The following is a 27,893-nucleotide window of genomic DNA, read 5'->3' on the forward strand; positions in this document are numbered from 1 at the left end:
TATTCATGCACAAAGCTCCACTTTGGCTCACTGAAAGCAATGCAGAACAGGTACTATAATCAAGACTGATGGCCCTGTATCACTCAAAGCAGGTAGTCGTCTCAAGCCAGTAGCTGTAATATAAGAGCACCACAAGACTGTAAAACAGAAGGGCCCATCTAAATACACTCAAGTTCAGTGTTGGATGGAAGTGTTTAAATTGTATTATTTTACAAAGTCTGGTATCAACAATTTTTTTTCAAGTTACATTTATTCAATGTTCAGGTAGACCCAAATGGTAATGAACAGGAGACCCAAGTCAGTCAGTCAAGAACTTACCATAGTGAAATAAAGAGCAAAAATATATAAATAAGTGTTAAATTCATTCTGAAATGTAAACTTTCATTTTTAAATACCCCAGATTTTTGACATTTTTCTCTATTTAATTTGGCTCACTGTCTGAACAAGGAGAACCTTAGGATACCGACAGGAAAGTCTCTCGTGCTCTCTCTTTGACATCGCTATCAGTTTTAGTACTTCACTCGTTTTCTGGGCTAGTAAACACAATCAGATGCTTCAGTGAAGATCTGTCCAAAGCTACAAGAAGCTTGATTCCTCCCAAACATGGGCCCCTCCCCCCCAGTAAAAGATGACTTTTCATCTACTTTAAAGAAAGAGTGACAACAAGTCACCAACCTGTCCTTCACGATAATATAAAGTAACTGAGAGGACTCAAGAGGATGAGGAATTCTACTAACTTAGAAAAGAAAACAAGATGGAAATGAGTTGCATATGAAGCTCATCTTATCTACAGAGAAATTTTGGGGGTACTTTTAACCCCCCCACGTCAGGCAGGAGAGGGTCGGGGGTTTAAATGGTTAAAAATGTGAAACCTGACCCCAACCCACCAACTTCCGGTTTTACCACGACGGGTTGGGGGGGTGGCTGAGTAACCCGCTCTGAAGAAGCGGGTCGATGATTTTAATTGCCCAGAATTAGCTGTAGCAGGCAACGAATGGCGCCCGCCGTTAGTTAGACTTGCCCGTGCTTGTTTAATCTCGATGATATTTTGTGCCACAAGTTGCTGGAAGTGCGAGATGAAAACGACGCGGCGCCCTCTACAGGGCATCTGGGATCTAAGTGAACAGGGCAAGCAACTGTGTATCTCTTTAACCAATCAAATTGAAGGATTGTGAAATTAACAACCCAAGGACTGAGAAGGAAGTGTACGTTAGATTGGGTGAATTCAATGTCAAATCAGGTACAGAAAAGGAAAGAGAGAGGGAAAGAACGATCAGATTAAGAGAGAGAGAAAAAAAGAGACAGAAAGAAAAAGCAAAAGAACAGATTAAATTTTAATTTTAAACTTAGAAAACAAAAATCTCAAACAATAATTTAAAAAATGAAGGAATGAGACTCTGCACTTGTAATAGTTAATTTTCAGCGCTAGAGGGGTTTACTGGCAATAATTAACACATATCACAAAGTTAAAAGGGTACTCTCCCAACCCGTCCGAACTCTGAGCGCCCCGTGCTCCCAACCACGGTCTCTTCCCACCCCACCCCATGCGCGATGTCACTCTCCTCGCTGCCACGCTCCAAGCACCGCCCCTCCCAGCCCCCACAAATCCTTGATCTTCTCGATTGCTGGGAACCGTTCCCAGCGGCTGCCTTCTACAGCGGGCTTTCATAAGAATATAAGAAATTGGAGTAGGAGTAGGCCATCCAGCCCCTCGAGCCTGTTCCGCCATTCAATCAGATCATGGCTGATCTTCGACCTCAACACCACTTTACTGCCCGATCCCCATATCCCTCGATTCCCCTAGAGTCCAATAATCTATCCATCTCAGTCTTGAATATATTCAATGACCCAGTATCAACAGCCCTCTGGGGTAGAGAATTTCAAAGATTCACAACCCTCAGTGAAGAAATACCACCTCACCTCAGTCTTGAATGGCCAACCCCTTATCCTGCGACTGTGCCCCCTTGTTATAGACTCTCTAGACAGTCTCTCAGCATATGTCCTGATATAAGCCCCCTCAGAATCTTATACATTTCAATGCGATCACCTCTCATTTTTCTAAACTCCAGAGAGTATAGGCCCATTCTACTCAACCTCTCTTCATCGGCAACCCTCTCATCCCAGGAATTAATCTAGTGAACCTTCGTTGCACCGCCTTCAAGGCAAGTATATCCTTCCTTAGATAAGGAGACCAAAGCTGTATGCAGTACTCCAGGTGAAGTCTCACTAAAGCTCTGTACAACTGCAGTAAGACTTCCTTACTCTTGTACTCCAACAACCTTGCAATAAAGGCCCAACGTGCCATTTGCTTTCCTAATTGCCTGCTGTTCCTGCAGACTAACGTTTTGTGTTTCTTGTACGAGGACACCCAAGTCTCTCTGAACACCAACATTTAATAGTTCCTCACCATTTAAAAAAACATTCTGTTTTTCTTTTCTTCCTACCAAAGTGAATAACCTCACATTTCTCCACATTATGCTCCATCAGCCAACTTCTTGCCCACTCACTTAACCAGTCTATATCCCTCTGCAGACTCTGTGTCCTCCTCACAGCTTACTTTCCCACCTAGCTTTGTATCGTCAGCAAACTTGAATACATTACACTCAGTCCCTTCATCTAAGTCATTGATATACATTGTAAATAGAAGAGGCCCAAGTACCGATCCTTGCGGCACCCCACTAGTTACAGACTGCCAACCTCAGAATGACCCGTTTATCCCTACTCTCTGTTTTCTGTCTGTTAGCCATTCCTCAATCCGTGCTAATATATTATCCCCAACCCCATGAGGCCTTACCTTGTGTAACAACTTTTTATAAGGCACCTCATCGAATGCCTTTTGAAAATCCAAATATACTACATCCACTGGTTCCCCTTTATCTACCTTTCTAATTACATCCTCAAAAAACTCTATAATAAATTTGTCAAACACAATTTCCCTTTCATAAAACCATGTTGACTCTACCTAATCATATTATGATTTTCTAAGTGCCCTGTCACCACTTCCTTCATAATGGATTTCAGCATTTTCCCGACGACCGATGTCAGGCTAACTGGCCAGTAGTTCCCTGTTTTCTCCCTCCCTCCCTTCTTGAATAGTGGGGTAACATTTGCTTCCTTCCAGACCACTGGGATCGTTCCAGAATCTAGAGAACTTTGGAAGATCATAACCAATGCATCCGCTATCTCTGCAGCCACCTCTTTTACAACCCTAGGATGTAGGCCATCACGTCCAGCGGATTGTCAGCTTTTAGTCCCATTAGTTTATCCAGTACTTTTCCTCTAGTGATATTAATTGTTTTAAATTCCTCACTCTCATTTACCCCTTGGTTCCCCATTATTTTTGTAATGCTTTTTGTGTCTTCTACTGTGAAGACAGATACAAAATATTTGTTTAACGCATCTGCCATTGCCCGATTCCCCATTATAATTTCTCATGTCTCAGCCTCTAAGAGACCAATGTTTACTTTTGCTACTCTCTTCCTTTTTACATACTTGTAGAAGCTCTGACAATCTGATTTTATATTTCTTGCTAGTTTACTTTCATATTCTATTTTCTCCTTTTTTAAAATCAATTTTTTGGTCATGTTTTGTTGGTTTCTAAAACTCTCCCAATCCCCAGGCTAATTACTCTTCTTTCAATCTAATACTCTCCTTAACTTCTTTAGTTAGCCACGGGTGGATCACTTTTTCCATGGAGTTTTCATTTCTTAGTGGAATGTATACTTGTTGAGAATATTGAAATATTTCTTTAAATGTTTGCCATTGCTTTTCAACTGTCAAACCCTTTAATTTAATTTCCCAATCTACCTTTGACAACTCACCCCTCATACCTATGTAATTGGCTTTATTTAAGTTTAAGACTCTAATTTCTGACTTAAGTACGTTACTTTCAAGCTCAATGTGAAATTCTATCATATTATGATCACTCTTCCTCAGAGGTTCTTTTACTGTGGGATTACTAATTAACCCTATCTCATTGCATAATACAAGATCTAAAATAGCCTGTTCCCTGGTTTGTTGCATGATGTAGTGCTCTAGGAAACCATTTCAAATACATTCCATGAACTCCACATTCCATGAACATCTACAACCTGGCCCGCTGCCAGGCGGGAAAAGGAGTAAAAATATTCTAATGAAGTCCCGCCATACGATTTGCGCATAAATAACGGTGTGCACCATTAGCCTCACCTGGGGCCTGTATGTTAATGAGGCTGCGTTCCTCACATTTTAGCAGCCATACGAATTTAATGGCTGCGGGCTAGGTTTCCCGGGGCTTGGGAAACCTGGCAACTAAAAGGCAGATGGGAGATGCTGGCTCCAGCAGGTAAGTGCTTTTCCAACACTGCTTGTGGGCCAGGAAGAACAGGAGTGCTTCCCTCGGCCCCCAAGCAAACCATCTGCCCTGTTCTCGTCCGCAACTGTTCTCGTCCCCCCTGCCCGGTGATCTCTTCCATCCCATCCCCATGATTGGCCGAACCCCCATGATCTCTCTCTCGCGCGCTCCCCCCATTTCGAGATCTCTCCCTCCCTGCTGCACCACGAGCACCGACCCCCCGCAACCAACCCCTGATCTTCTCAATTGCTGGGGATCGTCCCCTGAGCTCCCCAGCTGATGCCTTCTACAGCAGGCTTTCCCACCTGACAGCAAGCCAGTCTCTTAATCTGGCTGGTTGCCAGGTGGGAAACGGAGTAAAAAAATTCTAATGAGCTCCTGCCGGTAAATTTGGCAGGACCTCCCCTGTTGCCAGCATTTCTGGGTTTCCCGGCTGCTGGCCCGTGCCCACCCTGCCTCCCCATAAATATTGGAGCCAATATTTCTGAACTGCATTTCAACAGACTCACTGGATGAAAAATTAAAACCTCAGATTTTTATCTCTCAGCACCATTGTGCATCAATTCTCATGCATTAAACCAGAAAATGATTCCTGAGATGCCAAAGTCAACTGTGCGTATATATATCCATCTATCCACTTATCTTATTAAAATTATATCTGCACATATTTTCTGTCTGCACAACTTGACTGCCTGTTAGCTGGTTATCATCAGACTTTTTGTGCCAATTTTTCCCCATTCCAAATTCCTATGTTCACATTTTTAGTGGAAACTGCCCATGGAAACTTGAAATAATGCAATCACATCCTTCTGCCAGTGATGGCAATGTAGCACCTCAGGTTTGCATTTTACAGCTCTTCAGCCTGTATTGCTGAGAAATTCCTGTACTCCAACCAACTCTACTTCCCAAATAGCCATATGTTTTCCGATTTAACCATAAATAATAATATAAAATCCAAGTATGTTATATGAAAATAACGACAGAATGTACAACTTTGAATTATGCCTGCATGCCCTGGTCCAATTAGTCCCTGCCCTCTAACCTGGACTCACTTGAAGACTAAAATTGGTTTTAACTTCCATTGCAAAATAGCATGGGAGAATGACTCCTAAAATTAAAACTTCATTGGGAGAATGCAATGTAAAATAGAATTTAAGTTGCTCATTGCATAACAATAAAATACTGAGTGTTTATGTTTTAAGTCTCCTTCCTCACCTTTTCCTTTCCTTGGAACACCCAGGTTTGTGTAGATGCATTGCAACTCTGAGTGCCAGGATTCTATACATCATATGCACCATGTGCAAGGATGGGCGAAAGACCATGAATATTTACAGTCTCAAGACCAAGAGACCAACGCTGCTATATGCTCAAGTAGTAGGAGGTGCACAAATGTGTGCTCCCTAACAATACTACTTCTCTCCTACCGATGTAGCACCTTAGATTAGCCTGGTACTATACCCAATAATGTGGGCAGAATCAGCATACTACCAATATTGAAAAGAAGGAAAAGAAGGAAGAAGAAAATAAGACTACGTGCAAAACTCAGATTTATACTCGAGTCTCCCAACTATTCTTGTTTAGCTTAAGGAACCCAGTCTTTATTGAGTGAGAATCACTCATGATGTTTGAATTAACCAAGGATAAAATATGAGCAGTTTTACTAAAAATAAATAACCTTGTAACATTTTACATAAATGAATTCGAGTCCTAGCCTAGACCATATAAAGCAACTCAAAACAAATAAATCCCCAGAAAATAACAGCATTTATGTCTGTGTACTATAAGTGACAAAGGATGTGAATTGTGAGGCATACATTGTCATTATGTAGGAATTAACGTAAAATTGGGAAATCTCGGTGGACTGGAAGAGTGACAAAACAGATAAACCAAGTAATTATAGTCCCTTTACTGCTTGAATGAATAGAATAAAATAATAAAATGAATTATCAGAAGTAAACTTAAGCATTACTTGCATGGTAATACCTAGTAAACATGGGTTCAAAAGGAAAAGATCCCATCTAAGCCAACCTCCTTGACCTTGTTTAAGGTAGTGCTGGGATCATAAGTGGACAATGAAAAGCCCGACAACATAGTGTACCGTGACTTCCAAAAAGAATGTGATCAAGTTTGACACGATAGGTTACGATTTAAGCATTGGAGATTTAGGTTAAAACCTGAAAATGGAGAGAAGTAAATTGGCTGAAGGGAAGAAGCAATTCGATTGAAGTGTTGGGCTAGCACAAGGATGAAGTGCTGACTGGGGTGCTCCGTGGATCAGTGTTGGGACCCGAATTATTTCTGATTTACATTGAGAAGCTCAATGTAAACTGGTCAAATTTACAAACTAGGAGGCAGCTCTGGAATACAGAATGAGTTAGGCAATATTTAAACAGGTGGAACAATAGCAGATGAAACTTCATATTGGCAAATCTAACGTACTGTAAAAGAAAAAGAAATAATGGGCAGCATAAATGTGATAAAAATGGGGGTCCATCCTGTTTTAAGCCAAGTTCTAACCTTTCATTCACATTGTAGTGAGTCAGGCTCTTATAAAATGGAAACCTTTGCTGCCGTTTCTATGTCATTTTCTTTTACCCTTTTAGCTTGAGAGCTTGTAGACAAAGTCAAGCATTATGCATCAATGACAAATTTAACCTAGTTTTTGTCAATGGCTTTCTGAAAGGAATTTCCATTGTCTTTGAGGATGGGGTGATACAAATACACAGGTCCTGCCTGGAGCATAGGTGCGAGGTTCAAAGATCAGTCCACTTCTACTTCTATGAAATTCTTGCAGACAGAACCGATTTATTATAATAAGGATAAGTTTTGGTTAAGAGGCAAGGGTCTGAGTGTAGCAGCCACCTTTTGGGGTGAGTACAAATGAAGAATGTTCTCAGGATTGAGAAAACATGGAGAACATTGGGCTTTTCATCATAATTGAGCTACTGACAGAATAAGTTAGGACACTCTGGCAGACTGGTCAGTAGATGACTGAAAACAAATGCCCTTCATTTTTAAGAGTATTAGAGAATATAGTGGTTGTAAACGGGGGAGGGATGTCAAATCATACAGTGATCCTGCTGAAAAACAATTCTAAGTGTAATTTCTGTGCTTCTCCAGTACAAATTCTTCCAATAAATCTATTCAGGTGTGACACTGGTCCTAAGTCTCACCTTATCAGTTACTGGTTCAACACCAGAATAAAACAGTGTAAGTTTATTTCCCATACAAAACCAGAAATGACCCACCTTTGCCAGAGTAGCCTCAAAGTGGTAATGCAACTCTGGCTTTAGGATCTTCATGTGTCTGCATGCAATATATACCATGGTCTTTTACTAATGATAATTTACTATATAGGATGCAGGACACAAACCATTACATTAGTTACAGAAGTTGATCAACTGTGTTTATCCTACATTCTTCATTCCTAATCCAAACAAGATATTTAGCCGGCTTTTGTTGGGAGACTCTTCTTAATATCCGCTACTGTGTGGGGAAAAATTGCCTTCTAATCTTTTATTTTATGTAACTCTTATTAATTATGTATTCATGGTCTGTTGTTCTGTACTCACATTGCAAATAAAATAACCTACTTACATGTACATTATCTCAGTATTCTAAAGACGTAGGCCTTACTAGATATTTACGATGCTTCCTATTATATCATCTGCAAATTTGGTCAGACTCCCTCTAGCCCTACATCAAAATCATTGAAAATGCAGTGAACAATGTGGAGGATAGTAGCAGACTTCAGGAGGACATAGACAGATTGGTGAAATGGGCAGGCATATGGCACATGAAATTTGAAGTGTGAAGTGATACATTTTGGTAGGAAGAATGAGGAGAGGCAATATAAACTAAATGGTACAATTTTAAAGGGGGTGCAGGGACAGAGAGACCTGGGGTATACATACACAAGCCTTTGAAGGTGGCAGGAAAAGTTGAGACGGCTGTTAAAAAGGCAAACGGGATCCTTGGCTTTATAAATAGAGGCACAGAGTCCAAAAGCAAGGAAGTTAAGCTAAACCTTCATAAAACATTACCAGCTGCAGTATTGGGTCCAATTCTGGGCACCACACTTTATGAAGGATGTCAAGGCCTTGGAGAGGGTGCAGAGGAGATTTAACAGAACGTTACCAGGGATGTGGGACTTCAGTTATGCTAAGAGACTAGAGAAACTGGGATTGTTCTCCTGAGAGCAGAGGTTAAGGGAAGATTTAATAGAGGTGTTCAAAATCATGAAGGGTTTTGATAGACTAAATAAGGAGAAACTGTTTCCAGTGGCAGAAGGGTCAATAACAAGAGGACACAGATTTAAGGTAATTGGCAAAAGAAACAGAGGTGACATGAGGAAAAAAATGTTTACATAGTGAGCTGTTACGATCTGGAATGCACTGCCTCAAAGGGTGGTGGAAGCAGATTCAATAGTAACTTACAAAAGGGAATTGGATAAATACATGAAGTGGAAAAATTTGCAGGTATGGAAAAAGAGCAGGGGAGTACGACAAATTGGATAGCTCTTTTAAAGAGCTGGCACATGCACGATGGGCCGAATGGCCTCCTTCTGTGCTGTATCATTCGATGATCCTAACACAAACAGATTCAATTCAGGGTCTCTCTTCATAAATTAGAGCACCAAGTTTCAGAATTACCCGTCACACTACTCCGCATCTTTTCCAAAGCTGCAATGTCCCTTTGAAGATGGCATATCCAGGATTGTATGGTCTCGCAAGTTATCTGCACAAAGTTTGTACTATAATCAAATGCCCCCAAGCTACATTACAGTACATTAGCGTTGATAACAGCTTCACAATGATTGGATATTTCAGTGAACGGTTAACATGCACACTTAAATCCCTTTTGCTAATGGACATCTGCTATTTCTTCACACATTTAGTTGTGTTCATTTTTGCTGTTCCAATGTGAAGTACTTAACATTCATCTCATTAAAATCTATTTACTACACCTCATTTGATCCATTTAATTGGTCCAAAATTTTTTGGTCCTTGATCACGTTTCTGGATTTTGTGTCAATTTTTCCACAAGAATTACTTTTAATGCTGGGTCTTTAAAAGCAACGTGCATTCTCACCAATTTAAAATACAACAGAGGCACCTAGTGATTCGTTAGTTTGCCTCACCATTGTGTCAAAAAACACTTTGATATCTGTTGGTCTGCAAGAGGGACAGGCTTTTTGACACAGAACGAGAGGCTTTTCAGAACAGAACATAGACACCAAGGAAATCAATCAGGCTTTTAGACACAAGACGATGCAAAGGCAGACTGCAAAAGACAGTGAACTACAGGGAAAGTGGTTCTACCCTGAGCTGTAGCGCAGGATGCAGTGGGATTATTCTGTTGAGGTAAGATGACCCACTGAAGTGAGGGTAACATTGCATTCTCCTTATTTTGCATCATTTTACAAATACAAGTTCTACTGATTGAACTGAATGACTCTGGCTACTTGGGTGAGGTATCAAAGCACTGGTCATGTCCATGGAATGGGACCCCAGCTGAAGCCAGCATCGGTAGTTTTTTTTAAAAAAGACCTCACAAGGACCTGGGCCAAACTATATTAGCATGGCTCTATGTTTGAATAGACAGAACTATTGAGAACTCAGCTCTCTGCTTCAAGCATTCCACCCTGTTGCAACCTTTGAATTGAACGAAATTTTATTTTCAATGTTTATTGGTCAATTTATTTGGCTCAAGTTGTAAGGCAAGAAGGTGCAATGTAGTTTTACGAGGGTGATACTTGAGAAAAGAGGATAAAATGACAATGAGAAAATTCAAAAAACCAAGGCTTGTAATTATTACTTTTATTCCATTAGTTACCATTGCCTTAATGGTTGATTTCGATTAGGAATAAAGTGTGAAGCTAGCAGGTGAGATTTTACATGTGTAGAATGAAATCTGGGGCAGGGAGATCAGTGCAGCTGTAAAGGGTTAAGACAAACAGAATCATATTCATTATATTGCATTTCTATCCAAAAACACTAATGCTGTTAGGAAGATATATTTATTTTTCTATTTTTCAACAAAATTAACTTGAACAAGGCGTTTGTCCATTTCCTACCACTTTAGCCTAACAGTGGCAACAGCACAAAATTATATTTCAAAATTTATCATAGTGCAGAATTCTGTACCATGCACTGAATAATATGATTGCTTTTAGCAGTGAGCTGTCCCAAGCCTCTAGATACTATGCAATAAAATAAGATTAATTCTCGCTCTCAAACTTATGAAACCATCTGACATTCACACTGCAAGCAGTGAAACAGTTGATCAGCTCTGTTCACATCCCCAAACATCTGATTTGGTATTGATTTAAACCCACAAGATATGGAAACTGGTAATCAATAGATTACATACTGCAGCCAAGCAAAATGTCACCTGCACACAGGAAGCAAGTGGCAAATTGATATTTCTGGAGTCAGCTGAATAGCCAATATCTGTAATTTGCACATTACCAGCTGCATTGGCCATCGTTGCAAAGCCGGATTCATGCTGGTGGATCAGTGGTATTCTCAAAATCTGGAAGTTTTACAAGTCAGCTCACAATATAGATGCAAGAGTTACAGTATAAACATAATGGACACCTTTTACATCAGATCTACCATGCACACAAATCTGGGTGGGACGGTGGCAGCATTTGGAAGAAGTGCGCACAATTCTAAGTTTGCTGTTTACAGCTCTCACTGGAGTAATCCCATGGTCAATGGACAAGGTTCAAATTTTCTGTTCACTATGAGGCAATTCTTTTTTCTTTTTGAAAAAGAAATGAATTAAAACTCCTCTATCCTCCTCCTCCTCCCCCCCCCCCCGCCCCGCCCCACCCCAATAGTGATACATTACCTGCTGCTACTTGGAGAAAAACATTTCAAAATATAAGAAAAATAATTCATTCCCAAATGGCAAATATTAAGTAATTTTTTTTTTAAATGGAGCAAATAGCCCTTCCTTTTTAGATTAAAAAAATGTGGCGCACATGTTCACGGTGAATTCCAAATACCAGAAAATGTATCAAATAAAGTTTGAAAAATGAACATCTTCAGGTGGGGGAGGATAAATCTTGTGCCTTCAACACTTGTATCCCTTTTCAGACTTTCATGTGCTTATGTTTTATTATCTTCAATACACATGTAGGGATGCTGAGTATACCTATTGCTTAAGTTACAAGTCTATGTCCCACTGCACTTTCAATAGAATTATCTGTCCTCAAAAATTCACAGGTTTATATGCAGAGTCATTTTTGAAGTCAGCTTTTTTGAAGTCATTGGTCATCTTCTGCCAGCATTCTAGATTGGCATGTACTTGTGCCATTGCTGCACTTGTATTGCTGTTTGCTAGATAATCAATCTGAATTACTCAGTACACCAAGTAATGGGATACAGATATATTGTTCCAGTAACAGCAAAAGTCCATGAGTAAAAAAGGCCCTGAACTCGAGTGTTAGATTCACAAAGAAGCATCTGAAAGTCTTTTCTCACAGTTCAGAGAACAGCAGCAATGCAGTATCATCGGTGGAAGGACCTTTTTATTCCATTGTCAATATTCTGGTTGGGTTTTGACAAAAAAAACATCCAAAAGCAAGTGGTGTGGATCATCAAATAGTCACTTAGTGTAGGAATACACCCCGATGGTGAAATTAGGTTATGATCATTACTATTGTCTGGTTTTACAGCTTTTGCATGCAGAGCAGAGCGGCAAGAGTAAGTTACTGCAGTAAATTGCTTTTTTTTTTGTTGTTCACTGAGCTCAATTATTAAATCAGATGCAGTGCCTGTGATTTCCCACAACTCAAGTTCCTAAACTTGGCCAAGTCATTAGTGGGAAATGCAGTGCAGAGGCAGGAGGCTGAGTCACCCTAGGCTGCATTTGCAAACTCCCCAATTCCGTGACACAGTAATATTACCTAAAGCCTTGGAAGCAGACTTTCACCAGTCGAGCATTTTTAGTTGTGGTTGGAGGAATTGTCCATGGGGAGGAAGCTGGGCACAGAAATGGGCACAATAGCAGTGTAACGTAGATTGTCTGAACTCAATTACTCAGTGTCAAGGACATCTGAGTAATTGTGTACCTCTTCTCAAGGCAAATTCTATAGAGTTCTTCAGTTACGTCAGAGCAATTAAGAAACAATTCACCAATGAGTGCAACATGAAGGCACCATACTGCAGCTACTGCTGAAATCAATCAGAAAGAGCTCAGTAACCACAAAGATTCAGACAGCTAAGATATGAAGGGCATCACAAAGTGGTGGGATCGATCCCCCACTCTGCTGAGTTCTTCTGAGGAGGCACTTCCTCAGAGGGGAGAAGGATTGCCATCACCAATTCAGTCCACTCCGACACACCTCAACAACAGTTAGGGGTTGCAAGTGGCTCAACGACTTGCCGTTTTGACCACAGAATATGCATGGCTCAAAGAGAGCACAGGAAGAAAAAAATATTTAAGGGTAACAACCTCCAAAAATAAAGCCATGATGCTATTGTTATTCAGGAAGCGATTTACGGCACTGGTCATCAGTAGCACTCCATTTTGCTTTTTTTTTTGCAGAATCTGATATTAACAGACTGACCTGACATCGAAGTGAGGGAGTCAGGTGACCTGAGTAGAGTTCAAACCATCCTGGCTTGCACTGATCCCAGTTGATGCTCAGAACACTTGGGTTTCTTTTCTTCCTTCCCCTCCCCACTCCCACATCAACAAACCCACAAATAAAACCACCAAACAATCCCTTCAACAAAACTGCAAGTGGATTATCAGAATCTCTGTATAGTTCTGAAGTAGTTAAGTCTCAACAAACTCCTGTTTCTAAATGCCACAACAAAATTCAATTAAATGAATGAATATAGTAAGCTAACATAAAACTCTTCCTTTTAAAAAGTACATGTGGTGTTATTTAAACAACATCAGTTGTTAAGATTGTACTCTCTGTCACTCCGCTGCTTCATCATCAGTGTTCAGTATCACAAATGTCCTGATATAGCAAGTAGGCAACAAATATTCATGTTGCCTCTAAGCCACATACTTTGGGGATATCTAATGATGCCGTTGACCTCATTTTTAGGAATAAATGAGGAGGGCACTTTTAAATGGAATATTTTGAAGGTGCTCACTCCAAATCATGAATGAAATTATTTTCAGGACCCTCACATTTCAATGCAGAGTACACCACCAGGTACATCAAAAATTCTCAAAACAGCATTTAAGAAATACAAACTTGAATATTTATTTTCCTTACAGGTTATTAAAAAATGAAATTAAGGGATATTAAAAACTGAATTCAAACAATCACAAGATCAATTTATGAAAACAGACCTAATGTGGCTCAAATAACAGTTGTCCAACCTGTATAAACCAGCTAAACCCAGACTTGTGTGTTTCTGTGCAATACCGCTCTCAGCATCCAAGTGAGAGGACAGCCCAGTGATACTTAACGAAGCTATTAATTACCTTCTTTTACACAATCTGCAAACAGTTTATTCAGAATTTAATCATTGTTGGTGGGAATTTATACGTAGGTCGAGCTGACTTAACCTACACCTTTTATTCAAATCAACATATACACCTTTCAAAACGATGCTTGTGATGAAACATTTCAAAATGTGTATCAATGGATATTTTATAAATACACAATTTTACAAAGGATGAAAACATAACATACATGCAAATTCATTTTAGATCTATATAGGTATTTATAAAACAGAGACTGGGACAATTACACACACCATTAACCAAACTCATTAGAGTGACCGATGTCAATTTGAGAACATCTACAATTTTACAGTACATAACTGATCTGACAAATTACAGAAAGGTATGGCTCCACAGACAAATTACTACTGCAAAGATCTTTTCTCTAATTGGAGCAGATAATTCTCACAGCTCAATATTATTCAATATTAAACAAAATAGGAAAAAAAGACAGGATACAGAAGAAATAAAAAAAGGAAGTCTCCGAGACATTCACATTTCTATAGCTTAGTATTTACCCTTCATCTTGTACTCTAAAACTCAGGTATGTGAGTAAAAACGTATTTGCCGAGATGTTGGACTGCATAAACCTTAGTGTTTACATACTAAAGTCAAAAGAAGCCTGATAATCCCTTATGATGGCATGAGACGACATGAAGGACAAAAGGAATAAAAGCAGTGCTTTGTATATCACCAACCTTATGGAACTGAATGTAGAAAAGAAGCTGGTCACACAGATCCAACCTTTCTTCCTACTCACTGCTAGGTGTCTCTCACTCTCTCCCTCTCTTTCTCTCTCAGCACTGATGAATGTAAATTCTAATGCATCCTGCTACTGTCTCCACGGAAACTGAATTATCATACAGACAAGGAGATCTCCAAGTCACATGACAGTACAGCCTACGCTTGCCTCATTCTTTGTTTCTGTGCGTATTTTTGGGGAGGTTGGGTGCACAGGAAACGTAATAAAATGATCCTGTCAGTGACAGGCTGTATCAAACACTGCCCAGGGAAATATTGGCATGTTACCATAAATAGCCATTAACCTGGCCCTTTGACACACCACAGAGCCCTTTAGGTGCAGAGTCTTTTTATGGAAAAGAAAACCTTTTGAGAATACAATTCTAATAAAAATGCATGAGTGGTTATGGGGAATTATTAAAAGACTTTTTTAAAAAAAAACTTCAATAAATATTCAGGACAAAAATATTAACTGCATGTTTTTAGGGAATTTATATTTGAAAAGCCAGAAATGAAGTGCATATTTTTTGCCAAGGTGACAAGCAACTGAATGATTTGTTTTAATGCAATTTACAACAACAGGTTTGCAAAATACTTTTAGACTACAGACACCTCCAAAGGTCGAGACGTCCTTTTACTTGCTCTTTCTTGTCTCTACTTCAAAAACTTTCCAAACCGTAACAACAACAACCTTCTTGACAAATTTAACAACGCCACACGGTCCGTTGTTAGAATTAGTCAGGCTGAGTATTTTATTTAACACCCAAGAAAAGTTCAACAAATACTTTTTATTTGTGTAGTCCTGTAAATGTAGAAATGAAAGGATGACATATTTACAGAGACTGAGCAGTCTTTAGGATAAGGTCTGACAAAATGATATATACCGAGCAGTTTATTTACACTGTTAAACAAATCCTCATGACAGCATTAGTTATCTGTTGACATACACCTGTAAGTCCAATATCCATCAGCTAGTCTTTATATCTGCATCACACCATTTCTACCCTGTAACCAGCTGCAACACATAATGAAAAGATGAAAGCAAACTTTAAAAAAGTTATACAATAATTCTAATTATATACAACAAAAAGCCAGAACTGAACTTATTGCTGTGTTGCATTCCTACAGCTCTGTTGACGGCTATGAACTGTTCAAGCTCCACTCAGTTGAATTAAGCTTCGGACACATAATATATATTTACCATTAAATCACTGTTAACTTATTATTTGATAAATAAATAATTGTCTGGAAACACGATTCAGCTTAATACTGAAACACACTTCTCGTGAAAAGACATTTTTTACAAAACGTATAAAAAAGAGCAGAAGAATAATTGTAAAATGCTATATATGGATTTTTTGATGCAATAAAGGAAAGCAGGGAGTGAGATGAAAGCTGCAACTTGAATGCAGGTTTGGAATTCACATTTAGAAGCTGTTTGAATAGTCATACAGCCAGAATGCAGAGATAAGAAGAAAAGCCACAAACTTGCAGATCAGTGAGCATCTGAAAGGGAAAGATTGTTTAACATTTCAAGCATTTGCTGTTTATTTAAAACATCAGAAACCCTTGATTACAGTCTGGTATTTACAGCCCATGAGACTGTTTTAATTTTAATTATTTTCCCGCCAAATTTCTCCCCCACTCCCGCAACCCTGCTGAAGAATTAGCTCCTTGTTATGTTTTCTTGGTTCTGTCACCACCGAATATTGTGACCAGTGTCATATGTGAGCTTTGAAATAAGGGTCAGGAGCGTGTGTGTGTGAGAGAGAGCGAGAGAGAGAGAGCGAGAGAAAAGAAATGCATCATAGCTTCGCTGATCTTGTCCTCACCAGGTGCGAACTTGCTGCTGCTCGTTGGTGATCGTTGCAAAAGGAACCATGGCCAATTTTCTCTTTCCGAGCTGAGCGGGGCTGAGGACAACTGTACCACCCGAACCAAGGCCCCAGTAGATCAGTTAGCTCAGCACAGACCAGTGATCAAATCTGGGATATTTCTATTCTGTATACCTCAAATACTTACTGAATATAATAGCTAACCTATCAGGGGATATAATAAAAATATTTATCACAAAACTATTTATTTCTGATCTATTATGAACATCACATGGATCAAAACTTTAATGGTTGCAAGCAAAAAAAACTGTTGCACTTACAATTGTGCACTTTGTTCCTGAGAATACTGCAAATCAGCTGATTCTGTAGTTGTGTACTGATACTCAGTAAAATTACATTCAAACTCACTTAACGTCAATCATTTTGGCAGCTAAAATATTACCATGGTGTGCAACCTCAGCATTCTGCTCCACAGAGCAGTACTTCTTACCAACATGATTTTCCACCTCCAGATTACTGCCAACTCATACCCTTGCCCTCTCCTTCCATTGACGAAACCCTAATCCTCACCTTCATCACCTCAGGAATAGATTTGTCAAATGCTCTCTTCATCAGTGTCCCCTCTTCCATGCTTCATAAACTTCATAATTTCTTGCAAAATGTCTCACAAACCCCATCATCTCTGTCCTCGTCTAGCTTCACTGTTTCCCTGTCTTCTAGTATAACCACTTCACGAATCTGGTTTTCAAATCCCTCTGTGGTCTCACTCCATCTAACCTCAGCTATTTTCTGCAGCCGTGTGTCTCAGGCAACACCTTTGGCTTCTCAAACTCTGGATTATGACTCATTCAACACTCCCACCACAACAGCAGCAGTGGCCAATCTTTCAGTCACTATTCTCTTGCTTTTGGGACTCTTTCCCCAAACCACTTTGCTTTTCCATCTGCCTCTGTTCCATCAAAAGCCTTCAAGAATCTCTCTTTGACCATGCCTTTGCCCTCCTCCAAATTTTCCGTCGCCCTTATAAAATGTTCTTGAGATGTACTTCCATATGAATTCAATACAATTCCGTGAAGATTAGTGGCAGGTCAGAAGACTGGTCAGAATATAAAAGACAGTAAAGAATGACTAAAAGAATAATAAGGAGGGAGAAATTGGAGTACGAGAGAAAGCTAGCTCGAAATATAAAAAGATGGTAAGAGTTTCTACAGGTATTTAAAAAGGAAAAAAGAGTAAGTCAAGTGAGTGTTGGTCCTCCAGAGAGTGAGTCTGGGGAATTAATAATGGAGAATAAGGAAATGGTGGATGAATTGAACAGATATTTGCATCCATCTTCACTGTAGAGGATACAAACAACATGCCAGAAATAAATATGATTCAAGAGGTGAAAGGGATGGAGGAACTTAAAACATTTACAATCACCAGCGAAAGGGTTTTGAAAAAAATATTAGAACTAAAAGCTGACAAGTCCCCAGGTCCTGAAAGACTTCATCCTCGGGTCCTAAAAGAAGTGGCTGCACAGATAGTAGATGCATTGTTATTAATTTTCCAAAAGTCCCGAGATTCTGGAAGGGTCCCTTCAGATTGGAAAATAGCGAATGTAACTCCCCTATTCAAGAAAGTAGGGAGGCAGAAAGCAGGAAACTACAGGCCAGTTAGCTTAACATCTGTCAGAGGGAAAATGCTAGAATCTATTATTAAGGAGGTGAAGGGAGTGAATGTTTAGGGTGGTAGATGGGATGCCAATCAAGCGGGCTGCTTTGTTCTGGATGGTGTCGAGCTTCTTGAGTGTTGTTGGAGCTGCACTCATCCAGGCAAGTGGAGAGTATTCCATCACATTCCTGACTTGTGCCTTGTAGATGGTGGAAAGGCTTTGGGGAGTCAGGAGGTGAGTCACTCGCCGCAGAATACCCAGCCTCTGACCTGCTCTTGTAGCCACAGTATTTATATGGCTGGTCCAGTTAAGTTTCTAGTCAATGGTGACCCCCAGGATGTTGATGGTGGGGGATTCGGCGATGGTAATGCCGTTGAATGTCATGGGGAGGTGGTTAGACTCTCTCTTGTTGGAGATGGTCATTGCCTGGCACTTGTCTGGCGCAAATGTTACTTCCCACTTATCAGCCCAAGCCTGGATGTTGTCCAGGTCTTGCTGCATGCGGGCTCGGACTGCTTCATTATTTGAGGGGTTGCGAGTGGAACTGAACACTGTGCAATCATCAGCAAATATCCCCATTTCTGACCTTATGATGGAGGGAAGGTCATTGATGAAGCAGCTGAAGATGGTTGGGCCTAGGACACTGCCCTGAGGAACTCCTGCAGCAATGTCCTGGGGCTGAGATGATTGGCCTCCAACAACCACTACCATCTTCCTTTGTGCTAGGTATGACTCCAGCCACTGGAGAGTTTTCCCCCTGATTCCCATTGACTTCAATTTTACAAGGGCTCCTTGGTGCCACACTCGGTCAAATGCTGCCTTGATGTCAAGGGCAGTCACTCTCACCTCACCTCTGGAATTCAGCTCTTTTGTCCATGTTTGGACCAAGGCTGCAATGAGGTCTGGTGCCGGGTGGTCCTGGCGGAACCCAAACTGAGCATCGGTGAGCAGCTTATTGGTAAGTGCCACTTGATAGCACTGTCGACGACACCTTCCATCACTTTGCTGATGATTGAGAGTAGACTGATGGGGCGGTAATTGGCCGGATTGGATTTGTCCTGTTTTTTGTGGACAGGGCATACCTGGGCAATTTTCCACATTGTCGGGTAGATGCCAGTGTTGCAGCTGTACTGGAACAGCTTGGCGAGAGGCGCGGCTAGTTCTGCAGCACAAGTCTTCAGCACTACAGCCGGGATGTTGTCCGGGCCCATAGCCTTTGCTGTATCCAGTGCACTCAGCCATTTCTTGATATCAGGTGGAATGAATCGAATTGGCTGAAGACTGGCTTCTGTGATGGTGGGGATATCAGGAGGAGGCAGAGATGGATCATCCACTCGGCACTTCTGGCTGAAGATGGTTGCAAATGCTTCAGCCTTGTCTTTTGCACTCACGTGCTGGACTCCGCCATCATTGAGGATGGGGATGTTTGCAGAGCCTCCTCCTCCCATTAGTTGTTTAATTGTCCACCACCATTCACGATTGGATTTGGCAGGACTGCAGAGCTTTGATCTGATTCGTTGGCTGTGGGATCGCTTAGCTCTGTCTATAGCATGTTGCTTCCGCTCTTTAGCATGCATGTAGTCCTGAGTTGTAGCTTCACCAGGTTGGCACCTCATTTTTAGGTACACCTGGTGCTGCTCCTGGCATGCTCTTCTACACTCCTCATTGAACCAGGGTTGATCCCCTGGCTTGTTGGTAATGGTAGAGTGAGGAATATGCCGGGCCATGAGGTTACAGATTGAGCTGGAATACAATTCTGCTGCTGCTGATGGCCCACAGCGCCTCATGGATGCCCAGTTTTGAGCTGCGAGATCTGTTCTGAATCTCTCCCATTTAGCACGGTGGTAGTGCCACACAACACGTTGGATGGTGTCCTCAGTGCGAAGACGGGACTTCGTCTCCACGAGGACTGTGCGGTGGTCACTCCGACCAATACTGTCATGGACAGATGCATTTGCGACAGGTAGATTGGTGAGGACGAGGTCAAGTAAGTTTTTTCCTCGTGTTGGTTTACTCACCACCTGCCACAGGCCCAGTCTAGCAACTATGTCCTTCAGGACTCGGCCAGCTCGGTCAGTAGTGGTGCTACCGAGCCACTCTTGGTGATGGACATTGAAGTCCCCCACCCAGAGTACATTCTGTGCCCTTGCTACCCTCAGTGCTTCCTCCAAGTGGTGTTCAACATGGAGGGGGACTGATTCATCAGCTGGGGGAGGACGGTAGGTGGTAATCAGCAGGATGTTTCCTTGCCCATGTTTGGCCTGATGCCATGAGATTTCATGGGGTCCAGAGTCAATGTTCAGGACTCCCAGGGCCACTCCCTCCTGACTGTATATCACTGTACCGCCACCTCTGGTCGGTCTGTCCTGCCGGTGGGACAGGACATACCCAGGGATGGTGATGGAAGAGTCTGGGACGTTGGCTGAAAGGTATGATTCTGTGAATATGGCTATGTCAGGCTGTTGCTTGACTAGTCTGTGGGACAGCTCTCCCAATTTTGGCACAAGTCCCCAGATGTTAGTGAGGAGGACTTTGCAGGGTCGACTGGGCTTGGTTTGCCGTTGTCGTGTCCGGTGCCTAGTGGTCCGATGCCGGGTGGTTCGTCTGGTTTTATTCTTATTGTGACTTTTTGTAGCGAGATTTTACAACTGAGTGGCTTGCTAGGCCATTTCAGACGGCAATTAAGATTCAACCACATTGCTCTGGGTCTGGAGTCACATATAGGCCAGACTGGGTCAGCACGGCAAGTTTCCTTCCCTAAAGGACATTAGTGAACCAGATAGGTTCACTAATGCACGACTACTTTGTGCAGGTGCCTGTTGTGCAGCACTGTGTTGTGTAGCTCCATGTGGCGGAGGTGGACGGCATGCCTGGCGAGGCTGGTGATGTTGCTCGTCCTCCAATGGAGTGATGAATGCAGCAATGGAACCCCCCCCCCCGAGCCATCCTGACGGTGTGAGTGTGAGGGTGTCCACAAAGTAGGTAAATATGTTTGGACAGCAGAGTTTAGGGTATGATTTAATAATTTTGAGTGTGGAGACAACGGTGTGGCAGGCAAAACTTTGTCTGAGGTGACAGAGTGCCCTGCTGCAATGAATGAGGGTTTACCCCGCTCCTGTTAAATGGACCTTTGCAGCTGCCACTGGCTGCTGGCTGCAACATGTCTGTTTAAACAGGGAGTGTTTCCCCCAGCATGGGAAACAAGCTCTGGGTAGTCCAAAATCCGAATCCTTCTAAAATCTCCAACTAATGAGGTCTGTAAACGACCTCAAGTACCCAGATAATGATCTTAAGTGGGATCCCGCCGGCTTTGATTGCCGGTGGGAGACCCGCATGCGGGGGCTGCGCGCGCACCGATTCAACGTCATTGGGGAACCCGGATGTGGACGGTTTGGAGGGGGGCTCTAGACCCGCTCCGGGAATCCCTAATTTTAGGAGCCCCCCCACCACGAACGCACCCGCTTGGCCATCTGAAAATTGACCCCAAGGATTCTGCAAAGGGATATCGATAGGTTAAGTGAGTGGGCAAAAATTTGGCAGATGGAGTATAATGTGGGAAAATGTGAATTTGTCCACTTTGGCAGGAGGAATAGAAAAGCAGTATATTATTTAAATGGAGAGAGATTGCAGAACTCTGAGGTACAGAGGGATCTGGGTGTCCCAGTACATGAATCACAAAAAGTTTGTTTGCAGGTGCAGCAAGTGATTAGGAAGGCAAATGGAATGTTGTCATTTATTGCAAGGGGAATGGAATATAAAAGTAGAGATGTTTTGCTACAGTTGTACAGGCATTGGTGAGGCCACAGGCTCGATATTAGGAGGGATATTGGGTTGGCAGCGGGGGTCAAGTGGGCGAGTGGGTAACGCGCCCAGTGAATTCGGGGTGCTCCGCACGTAATCGCAGCCTAATTGAAGGCACTTACCTTGGCTTCCGGGTTTCCCGTTCTGGACCTGCGCAGCGGGTGCACTGCACACCCACATCACAGGCTGTCAGCAGGAGGATCCGTATTTAAAGGGGCAGTCCTCCAATGCTCCTCCTGCAGCAAAGAACCAATTTTGGATAATGGAGCAGGCCAGAGACAAGGCTGCTCCAAGGTTCCCTGACTCCTCACTCCAGGTGTTGCTCAATGGGGTGGGGAGGAGTAGGGAAACGTTTTTCCCAGCGGACCGGAGGAAGTGGCCTGCCTCTGCCACCAAGAAGGTCTGGCTCGAGGTGGCAGAGGAGGTCACCAGCAGCAGTAACATCTCCCGAGCCTGGGTCCAGTGCAAGAAGCGCTTTAATGACCTAACCAGATCAGCCAAAATGAGTATACTTACGCATTCTCCCACACTCCGTCTTCCACATCACCTCCACCACCACACAACTCCTTCTGCACTGCCACCACAATGCTCTTGCATCACTCCTCACAGCCACTCAACCATCATCCTCACCTTGCCTGCACTTACTCACCGCCCCAGTTCCCATTCGAACACTACCACGCAACCCAATCCTCATACAATCTCATGGCTATGTCTCACATGCACCCTCTCATGCATCTCCTTCAGAGTTACCCCCATCCACACCAATGCATGCAGCGGGTCACTTTGCAACCATCACTTAATCCCGCCTCTGTGTTTTGCCTTGATAGGCGAGGAGATGCCAGAAAGCCCAGGCGAGGGATGATGGTGAAAGGGGACATGGAAGTGGGGACGCCACTCAAAGCGCTTCTCCGTCTCACCCGTTGCCCCCCTCTCAACCAGTACCTACAATGCTGCCTCCACTCCAGGTGCTCGAGTCTGCCCCTGCACAGGTGCGGGTGGAGTAGTCTTTGGAGGGGCCCTCACGGGCACCAAAACCCGGAGAGTGTCCACACAAAGCACCTCATCAGTCAGGGCTTGGACGAGAGCAACCTGCCACTACCTCTGCTGAAGCCACAGGGGTAGCACCACCTTGGTGCTTCCCATAAACACAAGGCAAAGGTTTTGTGAGCACAAAGGAGATGCACAAGGGTGACGATTTGTCATGTTTTTTATTCATAATTGTTTTCTTCCACATTCACAATAAATCTTATTATCACCACTACTGCCACGTCTTGCCCATTCTTGACTGGCTTGTGGAATAGGTCCCTTTCATGAGGCTCACCATGAACACACACACTTGATGCCACTCACTGGGACACTCTACAGTGGGTGTCGGTGTAGTTGCACCACTGTTTCGTGCAGGGGGCGGGGGAGGGGGCTGGTGTGGCCACTCCTCTGTCCAGGTGATGAGGACTGGACTCTTCACACTGTCTGATATTAGTAGAACCGTTCACATATCAGTGACTCCCTGGCCTCAGGAGCAGCCAGGTGAGCCGCTGTTCTGCCCATGGGTTGCACCTCCTCCTCGGCCTCTTCCTCCTCGGCATCCTCCTCCTCCTCAATATGGGTGGCAGATATGGATGGGGCCTCCTCCAGTGGCACCCCTCTGTTGTGCCATGTTGTGCAAGGCACAACAGACGATTATAATGCGTGCCACTCTGTCTGGTGCGTATTGGAGCGCTCCCCCAGAACGATCAAGGCACCTGAAGCGCATCAAGCAGCCCTATAGCCTGCTCAATTGGAGACCTGGCAGCGATGTGGCTGTCGTTATATCGACGCTGTGGCTCGGTGGTGGGGTTCCTCAGAGGTGTCATAAGCCACGTGTGCAGGGGGTATCCCTTGTCCCCGAGGAGCCAGCCCTTGCGGGTGTTGGGTGAGTGGAAGAGGGGCGGAACGTTGGACTCCGAGGATGAAGGAATCGTGGCAGCTGCCAAGGTATCTGGCGCACACGTGAAGGAATCTCTTGCGATGGTCACAGATGAACTGAGTGCTCATGGAGTATTGGCCCTTCAGGTTGATGAACAGTCCTGGCTCGTGTCGAGGTGCTCGTATTGCTATATGGGTGCAATCGATTGCACCCTGTACCCGTGGAAAGCCAGCCACAGCGTGGAATCCCACTGCCCTCTCCATCTGGCTGAGGTCATCTATGGGGAAGTTGATATGGTGTGAGGCCTTGCAGAACAAGCCGTCGGTGACCTGCCTTATGCACTTGTGTGCAGATGACTGAGACACCCCGGTGATGTCCCTGGTGGCACCCTGGAAGGATCCGGAGTCGAAGAAGTTGAGGGCAGTGGTGACTTTTACAGCAACAGGTGAGAAGATGCTGCTCAGTCCATCAGGGAGCAGCTCGTCACGAAGGAGGCTGCAGATGTCCGCGACTACCTGGTGACTGACTCTGAGCCTCCGTATTCACTGCTCCTCAGAGAGGTCCAGGAAGCTGAGCCTCAGTCTGTAGATCCTGTGGCGAGGGTAGTGCCTTCCGTGACGCATCTCTCTCTGCGGTTGCCCTCCCTCCTGCTTTGTCGGTGGATGTGTCACAGCACTGTATTGTGGAGCTCCACGTGTCAGAGGTGGACGGCATGGCCGGTGAGGCTGGTGATGCTGCTCGTCCTCTGAGGAGGTCATGACTGCAGCTATGGCAGCCCCCAACTGGAAGATATACGTTTAAGGGGGTCCGCAAGGTAGGTAAACGTGTCCGGAGTTGAGGTTGCAAGTTGGTGAATTTTATTGTTAGGAGGAGGGTGGTGGAGGCCAAACTTTGTCCAAAGTGACAGAGTGGCCTCCTGCAATGAGTGAGGGTCTCCCCGCCGCCCTGTCAAATGGACCTTTGCAGTTGCCACAGGCTGGTGGCTGCAACACGTCTGTTTGAACTGGGAGTGTTTCCCCCAGTACGGGAAACACGCTCAGTTGACCTCAAAATCCCATCCCTCCTAAAATAGCCTACAAATCAGGTCTCCTAACGACCTGAAGTATCCAATTAATTGATTTAAGTGGGATCCCGCCGGCTTTAATTGCCGGCGGGAGTCCCGCATGCAGGGGTTGCGGCGCATCTAAGCGCGTCATAGGGGAACCCGGAAGTGGGCGGGTTGGAGCCGGGCTCCGCACTTGCCCTGGGAATCCCCAATTTTCAGAGCCCCCCCGCCACGAACGCACCCGCTCGGACGTACAAAAATCGAGCCCCACATCTAGAATATTGTGTGCAGTTTTGGTCTCCTTATTTACGAAAGGACATAATTGCTCTAGAGGCGATTCAGAGAAGGTTCACTCGACTGATTCCTGCAACGAGGGGGTTATCTTATGAGGAAAGGTTGGACAAGTTGGGCCTGTAAACACTAGAGTTTAGAAGAATGAGAGGTAATCTGATTGAAACATATAAGATCTTGAGGTGATTGGAAGGGTTAGATGCTGAGGGGATGTTTCCCCTTGTGGGACAGACTAGAACTAGGGGCCACAGTTTAAAAATAAGGGGTCTCCCATTTAAGAGGAAGATGAAGAGAAATTTTTTCTCTGAGGATCGTGAGTCTGTGGAACTCCCTTCCCCAGAGAGCGGTGGAGACAGGGTCATTGAATATTTTTAAGGCTGAGTGAGATAGATTCCTGATGAACAAGGGAGTCAAAGGTTATAGTAGGTAGACGGGAAAGTAGGGTTGAGGTCACAATCAGATCAGCCATGATCTTATCAAATGGCAGAGCAGGCTCGAGGGGCCGAATGGCCTACTCCTTCCCTTAATTTGTATGTTCTTATCAAATCACATTTGGTGTCACATATGAAGAAAAGAATTTACAGAAAAGTAAAGAGCATTTGGCCCATCAAGTATATTTACAGATCATGTATGAATGTAAACGCAGAAAGAATTCTGAACAAGGTTGTGAGTTAGGGCCACAAATGATAATGGGGACATGATATAATAGGCAGGCTGGGGTACGACTGGGAGCTAAACATTTTTGGTCACAAAATATTCAAGAGGGTTGGAATGTGAAAAAAGGGGGTGGTATTATTAATCAAAGATTCCATTACTTAACGATATTACAGGGGAAAGTGCAAAACCTGAGTCTATTTGGTTAGAGTTAAGAGATAAGAAGGGAACTTTTACTACATTGGGAGTTTAGTATAGACTACATAATGTTGGAAAGGAGATAGAGGAAGAAATATGTAGACAAATTAGGGGAAAAAATGCAGGAACAACAGGGCCCACAATAACGGGTAAAAGTAATGTAACTAATGGGCAAAGAAGTGAAGGAGTTTCTACAATTTGTCCAGGGCTGCTTTCTATATCATTAGTTTTAAGTCCAAGGAAGGAGGCAGTGTTGGATCTAGTTCTAGGAAATGAAGAGGGGTGCATAAGTAATTTAAGGGCAGGAGAACATTTAAAAAATGGCCATAATGTAATATGTTTGATATAATAATTGAAAAAGGAAAAGGAACAATCAAAGATAAAGACATATGACTGAAAAAAGCAACTTTCAATGAGATAAAAAAGGTGGAAGTCCAGCTGAGTGGCAGATAAAACAATGGACAAACAACAAGAAATTTTCGAAGAGATGATTTGGGTACAAGCAAGGTATATTCCCACAATTTTCAGCCCTTCACTGTACTGATGGAAGTCAAAATATTAAGTATAAGCAGGATATTCCAACACAGGGGAATAGTGGAGCCTGATATCCACCAGCCATCCCTACACATGCATTTTAATACAAGTTAACCTTAGCTAAGTTTACTCTCCATAACCCAGGATCAGAGAGGTCAATTGTAGCGCACCTACTGTTGGACTGACTGAGATCCGTTAACTCAGCACAGTCAGGGATCAAACCTGGTGGACCTTCCTGATCCACCTGGTTCAGCTATTAACTGATATAACCAGCTGATCCATTAGTGAAGCTTGAAACTTGCATTTACTAATTTACCAAATGCTTTAAGTGCAAACACTGTACTGATTTGAGTGCTTCATTAATTATGAAGGAGCCATTTTTTGAATGAATGCCAAGTTTGAAAGAAGACCACAAATCAAGCTCATGCGTTATATGACATCTTTGAGTGAATGCCAGTCTCTGAATTTACTGTGGAAGAAGCTGAGCAGCAACAGTGAGACCGAAGGACTACGGAAGAGGAATGGACTAAGAGTGAGAATTAAAGCTTTTAGAAGAGTGTCAGTGGCAGCAGGCATTTGGCTCCTCCACAGTTTTCTCCATTCAAGTATAAGTGGCTTGTGCTGCAGGAACTGATGACATCATAGGCTGGCACCTAAAAACTAACACAGTAAAAGAGGTGTGGTACACAGAGGTCACTTTCCTCAAACTGGAACAAAAAAAAGATAGGTATAAAAGCACCTTGTAATGCTATTGTTATAATGCCATCTGTTGTAGTTTCTATTTAATGCAAAAATCCCAGTACAGAAGCCACCAAATTCAAACCAGCTCGTACTGTACCGTCTTTTTCAAATTGCAGCCGCCTCAAGATCCCATATTTAAAAGCACTTGCACATACTAATGCAACGACAATCAAATATTGTCAATTCCACCTCATATATCTGTGTGTCAAGTGGCCAAGCTATGCAACATTATTATACATTTTCTAGCCAAAACTAGCCTATCACCTTAAGTCTGTTACAAAGTGTCTGCACCCTCTCTCTTGAAACCTCAATTTCCCTTGCCGTTGCATGTCCAAATAGCACTGCGCTGTACGCCCGGAGATGACAAATTTAAACAATAAAAAACTCACAAGAGTAAATAAAAACTTAGTAAAAGATTAAACCTTTTATCTGTAGATACCAGCCTCCCTGGATTGAAACATGTCATTCTTAGATGGCACTTCCCAGTAAACAAGGTTTCAAGCGGCAATGTTATAGCTAATCTTTTAAAATAGAGATACAAAGCAATTAATTTTGCTGTGGTCAACAATAAAATTAAAAAGCAGGTAACACTGCAGGCCAAGCATCATAAATCGAGTCTTCCATCACCTGCCTAGTGTACCTTTGTCATTAAAATTAAACTTCTGTTGTCCCTTGTCACAAAC

The 27,893-nt window shown here is 43.0% G+C and overlaps 1 protein-coding gene across 14 annotated transcripts in view; it reads right to left on the reverse strand.

The window, feature by feature from the left end:
- The window catches only part of LOC137321765 (dystrobrevin beta-like), a 534,882-nt gene that overhangs the window by 171,984 nt on the left and 335,005 nt on the right, over positions 1–27,893 (reverse strand). The window lies entirely within an intron of this gene.

The sequence above is a fragment of the Heptranchias perlo genome, chromosome 5 (genome assembly GCF_035084215.1).
Source record: "Heptranchias perlo isolate sHepPer1 chromosome 5, sHepPer1.hap1, whole genome shotgun sequence".
NCBI classification, from domain to species: Eukaryota; Metazoa; Chordata; class Chondrichthyes; order Hexanchiformes; family Hexanchidae; genus Heptranchias; species Heptranchias perlo.